The sequence below is a fragment of the Protomyctophum bolini genome (assembly GCF_963924005.1).
Source record: "Protomyctophum bolini genome assembly, chromosome: 7".
Taxonomy (NCBI): Eukaryota; Metazoa; Chordata; class Actinopteri; order Myctophiformes; family Myctophidae; genus Protomyctophum; species Protomyctophum bolini.
The window spans coordinates 16,377,678-16,390,786 of record NC_137868.1 but is presented as its reverse complement, the minus strand read 5'-3'; the positions used below and the strand labels follow the sequence as shown (position 1 = coordinate 16,390,786).

The following is a 13,109-nucleotide window of genomic DNA, read 5'->3' as shown; positions in this document are numbered from 1 at the left end:
AAGTACATTTGCCTCTGATCATGAAGTGTATATTGTATAGTACAGTAGTACAGAAAATTGGATCTAGTAAAGTAAAAGTACCTCAACAATGTACTATAGTACTGTGCTTGAGTAAATGCACTTAGTTACATTCTACCAGTGTGTGCTTGCAACCACAGAGTTCAACAGTAAACCAAAGGTAAATTCTAGTGATGCACCAAATATTCGGCCGCAGAAAATATTCGGCAGAAAATGGCTAAAATGGTTTTGGCCTGAATAGGCAGAAAATATATCACAGAATAGTGTATGCAATTAATGCATTCAAAAGAGCGGAATAAATGTTTTTTGGACCCATAATAGTGATTATTATTTAAGTTACGTTTTGCCATAACCATTTATTTTGCCATAAATCAGGTAGCTTTAAGGTACAGCAATGGTAGGAAAAAAGATATATAATATTAATCATATTCGGTATTCGGTTTTCGGCCAACTGTTTCCTATATTCGGTATTCGGCTTCGGCCAAGAATTTCCCTTTTGGTGCATCCCTAGTAAATTCTGTTATATGGAGCTAAGTACAGCTCCTCGATCTAGCTCTGATAAGGTTTCCAAAAACAGTTCTACATGGGGAGGGATAGGACATTCACCATTCTTATTGTTCTTATTGGTGTTCTGTTGATTGCTTGTTCATTACTGCAACCCTTGCTGAGTCTGTGTGTGATTTCATATTAGTCTGTTTTTCTTATAGTTGCACTGTAGTACAGTATACTGTATGCTGCAAAACCATGCGCCCTTCAGCTCCAATAAAGTTGAAGTTAAAGTTAAAGTTGTGCCTCAACGAATGAGAGGAGAATGAGTAGGAGAGGAAGGCGAGGGGTGAGCACGCAAACAATTCTCCTTTGTTACACTAGAGAGTATGAAATCGACAGGAGGAAAATAATTTGTTTGAGGTTCAATGTCTGCATGTTCCCCCGTTGTACTGACTCAATCCTACACCTCTTATTAGACTGTATCTCCTCCTCTCTTCCTGTGTATATTTCCCCATCTCTATTTCATTATTTCACCCAGTTTTTTAGCATCTGTTTTTTATTGGCGCAGGCTCAATAACAAAATGGCAGACGCGTCCCTGATGCAACACCCCCAACGGTCTCACAGCGTAATTCATCACAACATATGCTAGACGGCGGCTTTGTATTTTATACTTGTCTGTGTGTGTGTGTGTGAGCACGCGAGAGTGCGCGTGTGAGACCTAGAGACAGAGAGAGAACAGCAAAGCCGGGAAGAAATGGAGTAATATTACTATAATGCAGCGGGTGGGAGAAATGCAGGGACAGAAAGACAGGAATCCAGGAGGGAGAGAAAGGAGACGTGGTGCGGTGAGCCCACCCTTCTCGTCCGTGTAGCACACTAATCCCTAACAAAAACCTGCCCTCAAACTGTGCCAGAGCCCCAATTCCCTACTGATAGCTACATATATTCTCTCTCTCTCTCTCTCTCTCTCTCTCTCTTTACTAAATGGCAACTAAATGTCAGACTTTTGTACGAGTTGGAGCTCACCTTTATTGTTGCACCTCATTTGCATGCGGCAGAGGGCCTGAGGTAAAAAGACAGAGAGAGAGAGAGAGAGACAGAGAGATACGGGCCACTGAGACACAAATGAGGGGTCCATTTGAACAGTTTCGCCGCTCTATTACAGCTATCTGCACCGTGGAATCTCATAAAACATGCCCATTATGGCTCGCTCTCCGCGCAAACCTGGCAAACCTCATTCACTCCCGCCATAACAGCAGCAGCCTATTTGGGGCAGATACTGTTTTGGAATGAGTTGGAGCTGGAATAGGTGTTGCCAGGCACATGGTAATAGACCAGAGATGGAAAGAGCCCTATACAGTGAGCGATAGAGCATGATGCATGGATGGAAAGTGTGTGTGTGTGTGTGTGTGTGTGTGTGTGTGTGTCTGTCTGTGTTCCTAGAAAATGGTCCTGGCCTGTTTCAGGGCTTACAGGAGCCAAATGAGTCGCCAGCGGTCTCTGCGTTGATGCTTTACACCTCCCCTGGACCTCTGCATCATTTGGCGGTGCTCTCCTCTGTGCCCTGCACGTCTCTCTGTCTGTCTCCTGACAAGCCTTTTCTGTATTCAGCTGCAGCTGTCGCCATCTCTTTCTTAACCTCGCCGACTCTATCGTTCCCTTTAGTTCCTTAATTTCCCCTCTCTCTTCATCAGAGAGCATGAGAGAACGGTAGGAGAAGAGGAACAGGCTGTGTAAATACTTAATGGCACACATATAGCCCTGATCTGACAGAATTGGGCAGAGTCGAAAGCAAGGTTGCCCGAAGTAGCGACTTCACCTGGACAGTTTTGCTCCGGTGCTCACGGTGGGTAATGGAGGGAAGGGCAGCAGACAGAGTGAGACGGAATGAAGTGCAGCACAGTACAGCCCTCAGGGTCTATATATTCAAACCGCATGGGCTCTTTTTTAGTTCATTTCTTTCACTCTTTTGTGTGTGTGGTGCTTCATTGTGGGTTATGGAGGTCTACCTTCAACGTAGACCTCCTTAGCCACTTGTAATTTTAGTAATAAATGAGTTCTGCCGCTATGAGGCCGCTTTTGCTGTGGTAGTTCAAGATTCATGACAGTTCTATTACACATAAGTTCCGTACCGTCACCGAATGCTGCTTCACATATGTATATAGATTTGTTTTATGTGGTCCTTTTTAGTTAGTTAGACATTAGTTTCGATTCCAGCCAGAACAATGGACACCACCGACAGATGGAAAATGAATTTCTTTGCTGTCGGGTGGAAACCTTGTATGTCCAAAACTGTTACTTTTCAGAAAATTGGAATAAGAACCATGTGTTCCCATGGTTCCACTGTAGTTATTATTTTGTCACACACTATTTTCATTGGTTAAAAAAAACCCTAACCACTTTCACAAAGGAAAATAGCAAAAGATTGCTGCTATGAGATTTTCAAAAGGTTGAGCAACACTATCTATACATGTACCTGCCCTCTGCAGTAGACATGGTGAATGTGAGATCGCCGGCCAACAAGAAGGTCAAGCTATCATCCCTGATGAAAGATCAACATGATTACTGTGCTAACGGAGACAGGCTGAATGGGAATATACCAGACTATCTGATTATTTCATCCAGACAGCTTCACGGTAGTGCGAGCCAACAGAGGGATAAACAGAAAAGAAAATAAATGTCTCTTTGTTAACTCCAGGTGCAGGTCCATATCTCTCTACCCTCAACATAGAGCTGATGATTTCTTTTGTTGTTTTGATTGTTACTTTGTTTGTAATCGGCTGCGTATGTCGGTGGCGTCACTCGGCCAATCAGGGACCAAGTATGTATGTATGTCGGTGGCGTCGCTCAGCCAATCAGGGACCAAGAACAGCGATCGACTGGGTATGTACCACCAGCCAATGAGAAACCACTGATCTCGATGACGTAACTAAAGTACGTTTCAAAATTGGTCAATAGGGGGTACTGTATATATCGGCTGGATATGTGTGTATGTCGGTGTACTCCACCAGGCAATGAGGGACCAATGACCACTGTTGTATTTAAAACCTAGACAGCAGCAGAGAGTTTTAGGACTCAGAGCAGCAGTCGTACCAGCAGTGGTGAGCGCACCTCATGGCACGCTCTGCTTGCGCAAGTTGGCAGCTCGATAGAGTGCATTTCTAGTTCTATTATATTCTATTTGCCGATGGCAAAACCATTGCCACAGTCGACAGTATTGCTAGTTGCTATTTGCTACACATTTTGAAAGAAAAAGTGCAAAATGTAACCCCCCCAATTGATTTACTAAAATTGATTAACAATATTTTTTTATAATCAATTAAATCGATTGGTTCCTTAATCTGTTGCACCCCTAATTGATACCAAATAGGCTTGAATCGTGGTGATGCATCAGGTTCTATGAGGAGAGCATTGTAACCACCCCAAAAAAGCTTTCCCCAACAACAAGCCCTGCATCAATGGGGACATGAAAGCCCTGATGAACAGAGTGAACAGGGCTTTCATGGCAGGGGACACTGAGGGGGCCGAAGGCTGTTCAGAAGAAACTAAAGAAGGAGCTGGGGGCGGCCAAGGACAATTACAACCACAGACGGGAGGGCAGGCCACAGGCCAGCAGCCCCAGGGAGAAGTGTATACGTGTTGGGGGGGGGGGGGGGGGGGGTTGGGGGGGTGGGTTTTAGAAAGATAACTGGTTACAAACAGCCAGGCACTATACTGTTGACGGGACCCTGGCATGTGTGCGACAAAGCATTATGTGACAAACGTTACATGATTTGTGCAACGATAAAGGTCCTGCCACAATGTAAACCTCTCACTAGACCTTTTTACTTCTTCTCTACCAGACCAGAGAAACTCACTGGGTCGTTTCAATGACAGCCATTCTGTTTTTTCACTCTGACCATCACAGAAGCCCTCGTCTAGTCCCAGACCATTAAAAAAACACCACAACCTCGATGCGCTTGTCTCTACCATTGTTTTCGCCCATAAATCATTTAGCCTGCGAACGCACGCTGCAAATCTCCGATACAAATTAAACTTTGATGAAGAAGCTATAGCTTCCTCCACCAAAAGAAAAGAAGGAAAGAAAAAAGAAAAGCGGTTCGAGATCAACGGGCAGCACCCCAATCTAAGGAAAGTTTGGCAAATTCCTGACTTTAAATTAACTTGACTTGACTGATTAACTGCCTCCAGCTCATCTTGTAAAAAAAATGCAGTTGATTTCACCTGAAATGGACTGAACTAAAGTAGCCTTGAGATGGACTCCCCTGGGAAAGAGGAAACAAGAGAGGTCAAAAACAACCTGGTGAGAACTATATGGCCCCTGGAACTATATGGCTGGGCGATATAACTTAATATGACGATTATTTCAAATGTTTGCCTCCCTCAATCACAATTAATGACCGAAGTAAAAGGAATGAAAAATTGCAGATCTACAAGCTCACAAGTTGCAAGAGCTGCTGTGTATTTTAAGACCTGAAAATAAAATATCATCATCATTACCATGATCAACCTCGTTAATTCCTAAAGGAACAGAGGTTTATAGCCTAGAGGTGTAGAACAAAGCAGTACAAAAATAGCTTTGTTCCAGCAGCCATCACTCAGATGTACTGTAGCAAAATAACCACTATTTCACCTTAGTGATGAAACTTGCCAATTCATTCAAACATCATATTTTGGTCAGCTGCTGTGTGCCCTGAACTCCTTTCCTCACTATTACCCAAAGTTGAATAGAAATGACACTCCCTGTTTGCAGTCACCGCCACTGTGCGCCACATAAGCTGCAGTAAATAGAAATAGGATGAAATTCAATTTATTTTCTTCAAATTCACTTTCACTTCTGCTTTACAATGTCCACCCTACAACCTTGAACCTCCTCCTGTACCCACAACCCCTCTGCTCCAAAATCCAAAATCTCTGCCACTCGTTCAATTACACTCGCTCACTCCAAGTTACAGTATGTGAAGTAGGTGATGGTCACATATTTTTGGTCACATATTTCGGCAGGTCACCAATTCCACCGTAACACTGGAGTGACCCAGTGTGAGTGAGGGAATAGCCTAGATTTTGGGCATTGGAATTTAATTGCCATTCCTCTCTGGAGGAACCCACAGGAAGACAGAATGGAGTCACGACAAGCAGTGTTGAAAAGTAGCTTCATGTAAGTGCATTTATTCAAGTACTTTACTTAATTTTGAGGTACTTTACTTGAGAACTTTCGTTTTTTTATACTTTAAACGCCCAGTACTCCTGAAAGGCAAATATTGTACTTTTTACTCCACTACTAGTTACTTTGTAGATTTAGATTATTACTACAAAGCATACATTAACCAATTAAGCCCTTTTCATATTTTCTATTGAAAAATAGCTGATCTACGAGCTATTGGAAGATTGCTGATTTGTTTGTAGATTTACTATTTTTGCTGGACAAGCTGGAGCAAAGAAATGGTTAAATAGGCCATTCATAACGAGTACAGTACAGTATGTTCACTTTTGGCACAAGTATAATTTAATGGCAATCCTTTTGTACTTTTACTGCTACTTTTTACTTGAGTACTTCTTCCAGCAGTACTGAGCACACCCAGCCACTCCAGGGTCCAGAGCCATGGAAGCCACCAGGTCCCCACCCTGAGTCTGGTCCTTCCATACTGCAGGTCCCTCAGCTGACCTGCACAGTTTGCACTTTCCATTCTTGTGTTAATCAATCTTTTAACCTTCAGTAGAGGTGTAGTCTTTTACCAGTGAACCAGAACATTATACAACCCTCCACATCCATCAGGCTCCCTGCAGGAGACCAGTACAATCACAGAGGTCATAACATAGCACTTGACCAAAGATATGGCACTGTGATAAGCACAGAAGCAACAGGGACATTGAGACATAATCATGATTACAATTCAATATGAAGCAAAACAATAATAATCAGGATTATCGTTTTAGCCATAATCGTGGCTATGCAGCCTTGTGCAGCAGCAGTTTCTGGATCCGAGCCCACTTTAATTTTTAGTTTTCAGTATGTTTATTTGAATGATCAATAAATCGATTCTGTTCCGGCTTTGATCAATGGAGCCAACGTATAGTGTAATTTAAGTTCTTATATATTGATATCACTATATGAAAACAATTTTTTAAAGCTTTTAAATAAAAATACCATATCATATGTTACGTTTATATTAATATTCTTAGAGTTTTGCCTATTATTCTTTTGCCTATTATACGGGGGTCCCAAGTGACCACAGGTTGCGGAATCACTGCCCTAGTGTCAAGATGGATGCTTTAATTGCCTACAGTGAGACCAAATCCACCTATGGATACAAATAACATAACCTGAACCTGAACCTGAGAAGAAAACGAATGCAGTGTTGAACAACCCCCGGGCCTTCCACGGAAGAGCACAATGCCTCGTTATCCTATCAGTTACGATGGTAATGACTCGCCAATAAAGCCTTTCGCAAAGCAAGCAACATCATCTAGCCGCAAAGCTGCACTCTAATGAGGAGTTGTAATGAGCAGTGATCTCAAATGTAATGGGGGTTAACGGAGGATTACGTTGAGCACTTTAATGCCAGGATTTTAGAATGGACAGAAGCAGTGTCTCTGTTTTTCCCAAAGTAGACAAGAGGAAAAGAAACAAAAAAAACAGTCAAATAATTCAGTTATTTGACTATTTAATGTGGAATCATTATGGAGGCGAGGAAATTTGGACCGAAAAAATGTAAATGTGCGAACACCGGTGAGGCATAGTTAATGGGTTTAAAAAGTCTGGCTTCGACCGTAGCCTCAGGGAAGAATAACAAAAAGGTGTGCACGGCACGCACGCACATGCATGCACGCACATGCATGCACACACGCTTCTAACCATACTCATACTCACTCACTCACTGCACTCACTCACGCTTTTCATTCATGTGTGCAGATTCTCTCACTTGATCCACATCCACATCCACTGATTGCAAAAGCCACGCACAAAGACTGTGTCCAAAGCAGGGAAGAATGATAAACCACACAAATCCATTGAAAAGTGATACAAAATAAAAGAAAGAAAGAATAATCTCTACAAGTGAAGCAGAAAGAGTCATCTTCGCTGTGTGTTGCAGTCTGACCACAGACGTGCCAAATTTGAAGTCTGGGGGGAATAGATCTGCAGTGCACCGGTAAATGAGCCAGTATGAGTGTCTGCCATGCCGGCAAAGCCCCCAATCTCTTTTTGGGTCTTTTTCTCAGCTGAGGCCCGGCTCCCGACCGTCACTGTGTCCAACTCCACAGAATTTCTGCCAATGAACCTGCATGTGCAGGCCCATGGGGCTTGAGCAGAAACATAACTGTGTCTACATTTCATTTTTGTTTTGAAGAGCTTGGCTTTCTAAATAAGTGAAAGGCTTTGCTCTGAAACGGCAAGCTGATAACAAGTAGAATGCCACAAGGCAGTGGGAAGTCTTTGAGAAATACAAATGATTTTATATTATTATTTATGGTTTTATTCATCATTAATTATGATGAATACAATTATGTTTGATGTCAATGACCTCCATATTGACCTCATGTGTTTCTGGAATGAAGATTGAATTGAATATTTGAGCGCGGCTCACATGTCTGTACTGAGATGGATGGTTGGCTTGACTCTGACTGCTGATATCAGCTACGCTACATGCAAGTCAATGATGCTGATGGCGCGTCCAAGGCTCATGATGATAAATGTTCAATATGTTTAACTGCACATGACTGCCAACACTTGACAGTACAATATATGTAGGGAGTTCAGTTAAGAGTAGAATACTAGTATAATGAAATTAATAACATCAAATGAATAAGGCAGTCTGGCATTTGAGTAAACTATCAATTATAAAAAAAACCTTTCATCTTGGTGGTGGTGCACAGACCAATCTACTACTACTACCACGAATAGGTTCACAAAGGTATCCCGGGCTATCCAACTCTTAAGTCCGGACCTCAGACGTTTTTATTTTATTCATGAAATATTAATAACCAAAACAGTAATTAAGTTAAAAAATAAAGAGTAGATCAATACATGTAATAAATCATGTATGACAGAGAGCACAAATCCTAGCACGATAAATATTAATAAACACGTAGATTTTTTTTAAATGAATTACTCCTGCTAGAGAAGAGACGCGGCAACTCGCCAGAGAAATGAGCTTGCTGGCTTCATCAGATGTCCCTTGAAATAAAGTATAAACACGTTCTATCAAACATTTCTCAGAGGCAGCAACTCTAAAAGGAGTTGAAACCAAAGATTGCCCGTTAGATATACACACACACACACACACACACACACACACACACACACAACAAATTATATCTCATATTTAACAACTACACAGACATCAGAGCCAGCGGAAAATTTCAAACGGGCTAGCTGAGATAAGACTTCTCTCAGAGTCAGCGGGGTACATGAGCACTGCCTGGCCTGGAGATTGTGACGAGGCATACAAGTGGGACCTCCTCACACACCTCAGAAAAAACTCCAAGCTTATTTTCAAGTAGGCTCGATCTTGATAAATCAACCACAGAAGTTTAAACATCCCCCAAAAAAACCCCAAACAACTTTAAACGTTTCAAAACGTGGTATTTTGAAAATTATAACTGTTTTCTCCTCCACTATTGCTTCCCTGTTGCTAGAGCTTTGGTTGGTGCAAAATGCATTCTGGGAAGTACATGTAGGCTATATCCTGAAGGCAGTTTTGGGCTCGCTACAAAAAATTAATAAATATATAAATATATATATATATATATATATATATATATATATATATATATATATATATATATATATATTATTATTACTTTACTTATTACTCCCTGCCAACCGTAACTAGTTACTGTACACTACTTTTCTGTTACACATCACCTTTCCCATTACACCTCACAAAATTGATAATTGCATACTTTTACCGAAAAAGACTTAAGCCTACTGTGTTTTCTTCTGCAGCCTATAGCCCTATACAGTGTATAGGGCTATAGGCTGCAGAAGAAAACACAGTACCTGAGAAAGTGCATGGTGTATAGTATACACCATGCACTTTCTCAGGTACCTTTTGTACATTCTTGGATTTAAATAAGCACTGATGAGTTTAGTTAGATTCTCAACCTTCTTAATTCCCCAGTTTGTTATAGGCCACGGACTTAACATCGAACATCGTACAAACTTAAATTCGGTGAATTCAATGTATGACCGACCAGTAAAAATAAATATAATTTGCAAGCTATTCAGACATGGGGAATACACTTCGGAGGAAGTTAAGCTGAAGAAAGTGTTTAAAGAGATTTTACTGCCGACATCTGGACATAACATAATATACCGGTAATCTTGAGTGTGCCAGAGTGTGAAAATGGATCTGGGGGAATCACGCATAATGTACTGAAGGAGTGGAGATCCAACCGATCCATTCATTTCATGGACTTTTAAACAAGGTACGGGACACTGGAAACCATGCAGGAACCCATTCAGTTAAAGAATAATCATTTGAGATGTTAGGGACACTGTAACTCCACTCCTTATTCATTTGGGGGAAAAGTTAGACTGGAGTCCTGATATCTGAAGTGACTGCACTGCTGCCCATGTCTCCCGACAAAATCTAAATGCTGATAGCAACGTGCAAATCACAATACACGCACTAGCGACATCTCGGTCGAGAGTTCCTCTTTGTGCTACTGTAGGTCAAAAACTCTAATATTATTGCAGACATATTAGCCTGTAGTAATTTGTTATTATACTACTTGTTAGTGGGAAAGGTACTGTAATATTATTACAGTAATGTGTTAATAGTAGAGCATCAAAACTCACTAAAAGGGGCTCTGCTAGCTTTGAGCCCACCTCCATCAGACCCCTTTCCCACCACATAGGTTGCTATCAGATTATTAGTGCTTAGAATTTTATAGTCTTTTAGTAACTGTGTACTGTATGTATGTATTGTATTTTCTTGTTGTCTTTTACCACTGCACAAAATGAGTTTCCGAAAGGAAAAATAAAGTTCTTTGAAGTTGAAGTACACTATCTGAAAAATGTCAGTTGAAGTAACTTTCAAATTCAGGGAAAAGAGCGCAATGCCGACGCAATGAGACAGCCTTCTGGTGTCACTGTGACATAATCAGCCCTCAAACGAGGCCTTTGCACGGTCTTGTCACGTGGCGTCCTAAAGACACAGCAGGAGCTCGTTGGCAAATTATATTACTCCACCTGTGACACCAAGATAAGGGATAATAATAGCATGCAACCTGTGGATAACACATTCCTAGGTATGCAATTTGTGAATGATGTCAAGGTGTCATGTTGGTCTCCATGCTCGGCTCCAGACCCGGCATTCGTGTAGCCACTAGCCACACACACATAAAGCACAGTACAGCCTTGACAGATCTGAAAAAATATTGTATTTTGTGTTCCTTGGCACCGTGCACATTGCTGAATACAGCAACTAGATGCTAATTGAACATATTTTTTGCAGTTTTGCTTGGGGAAGTTTGGGGGAAATAAAATATGTATGCTTTCAATACATAGCCTATAGGCCTATTTATTTAAGACAGTCTGGAAACATGAACAGCTGCTCTCCCTATTGTTGTAAACAAGAATAGTAATCAAATGTAACAAAAGATGTCCTCAGAAATCTGTAGTCAGACCCATATTCCAGACTTAATTGCAAGTGAACATAGGTGGAGCACTAGTCTGGAGGTGAGAAAAATCACCATTTCAGTTAACAGGGGAGCGAGTCTATTGTTGCAGTTCCATTATGATTCTCCCCACACAACTCACATAGTTATATATAATGGCGGAGAAAATAGACATTGAATTTCACTCACCAAAACAATCCACAATCCATCACTTGTCAACTTTCACTGCTGGCACATTTGTTATGCACCAAACTAAACTTTTAGACATATAGTTAAAGAAAACCTCCACTCCATCCACTATTAACAGGACAGCATTCGTGTGGCATTTGCAGTCTTATTGACTTGACCTTAAGCACTCTGAGCAATTTATCAATGTGGCATGTCGACGAGCAGACTTTAGTTGTTGTGTACTGTAGTGTGTGTGTGTGTGTGTGTGTGTGTGTGTGTGTGTGTGTGTGTGTGCGTGCGTGCGTGCGTGCGTGTGTGTGTGTGTGTGTGCGTGCGTGCGTGCGTGCGTGCGTGCGTGTGCATGCGTGCGTGTGTTGTGAGCCCTTTGAATTGAATTCAATTGTGTAACGTCACGTGCGTGTACATAGATACGAAGTAGGCTACTCCAGTACTTTAAGTCAAGTACAAATTTGTAGAGGTGGGACGATTCACTTACCTCCCCATTCCATACGATATCGATACTAGGTAGGGGGGATTCAATTTATATTGAGATATTGCGGTTCGATTCGATATTGTGATTTATTGAGTTTTCTGAGTTACTTTGTTTTTATTATACCAGAACATTTTAAAGCAATTCTAAACAATATAGAAAAACAATATGAAAAGTTCAATCATACACTTCAATGCAGCTAGATAACGTCAGTCTTTCTGACACGAAACTAATTAATACAAATAAACAAACAAACAAATACAAAATAATACATTCTGAACTTTGCAATTCGATTTTAGTATCGTAGCATTAAAAATCACGATATAGAGATTTTTCGTTTATTCTTTTTTTGGCCGCCCCTACAAAAATTTGAGAGCAACCTTCACTGACGTAGCTGAGTAACAGGGGTACTCACTGTATCTCAACTTTGACTCAAGCTGAGTCCTTTGTCCATCACTGGTCTAACAGTGGCCGCACATGGCCAGAATTGAGCTGGCAGTCATGCGGGAACTCTACACACCCAGAGGAGTGTGTAGAGGGTCATCAGGGAGCCTTTTCACTTCACGAGTAGGCTCAGGGGCCGTTTCTATCCCCGAGCTACGAGCTCTGACTTGTACTTTACTAGCGGTTGTGCGAAAATAACAGTTCTACAATCCGACAACGCATCGTGCTACTACGACACGTTGTGAGCTTGTAGATCAGCAATTTCCCGGCACATGACACTGGCATCGCAACGATGTGGTCCCTTGAGCTCAAAACTGCGACAAGTCTATCATAGTCTGTGACTCCCACACCAGTACAGTACAGTACAGTACAGTACAGTACAGTACAGTACAGTACAGTACAGTACAGTACAGTACAGTACAGTACAGTACAGTACACATGTGCTTCCACAGCATTCATTATTACACTGTTATGTTCACTGTAAATACAGTAGCCACCTACTGTATGTGACTGAGCTATTTATTATTATATAACTATGGTGTATTTATATATAGACAGACTGTCACTGTACAGGTTTACAGCCTCACTAGTAGTCTATGGTTTTGCAGATGCAATTTTGTGTTGTTTTTATTCTACTGCATGGCAAAGTGTGATGTTTGTACTATTTTACATTTTGCTTGTATGACTATGTTGATCTTCTCACTGTATTTTTATTTTATTTTTGTCTATATCTTTGAGGAGGCCATGACTGTCAACTGTAACTTGTATTGTACTGTAAGTGCATGTGACAAATGAAGAAAAAGAATCCTTGCAAACCTTTAAACCACAATCATTCTTGTATACAGAACCAGACACTCCAACAATGCCATAACTGTC

The 13,109-nt window shown here is 41.2% G+C and overlaps 1 protein-coding gene across 5 annotated transcripts in view; it reads right to left on the bottom strand.

Annotated features, from left to right (window-relative positions):
- Nucleotides 1-13,109, bottom strand: part of cadm4 (cell adhesion molecule 4) — a 234,152-nt gene that overhangs the window by 55,146 nt on the left and 165,897 nt on the right. The window lies entirely within an intron of this gene.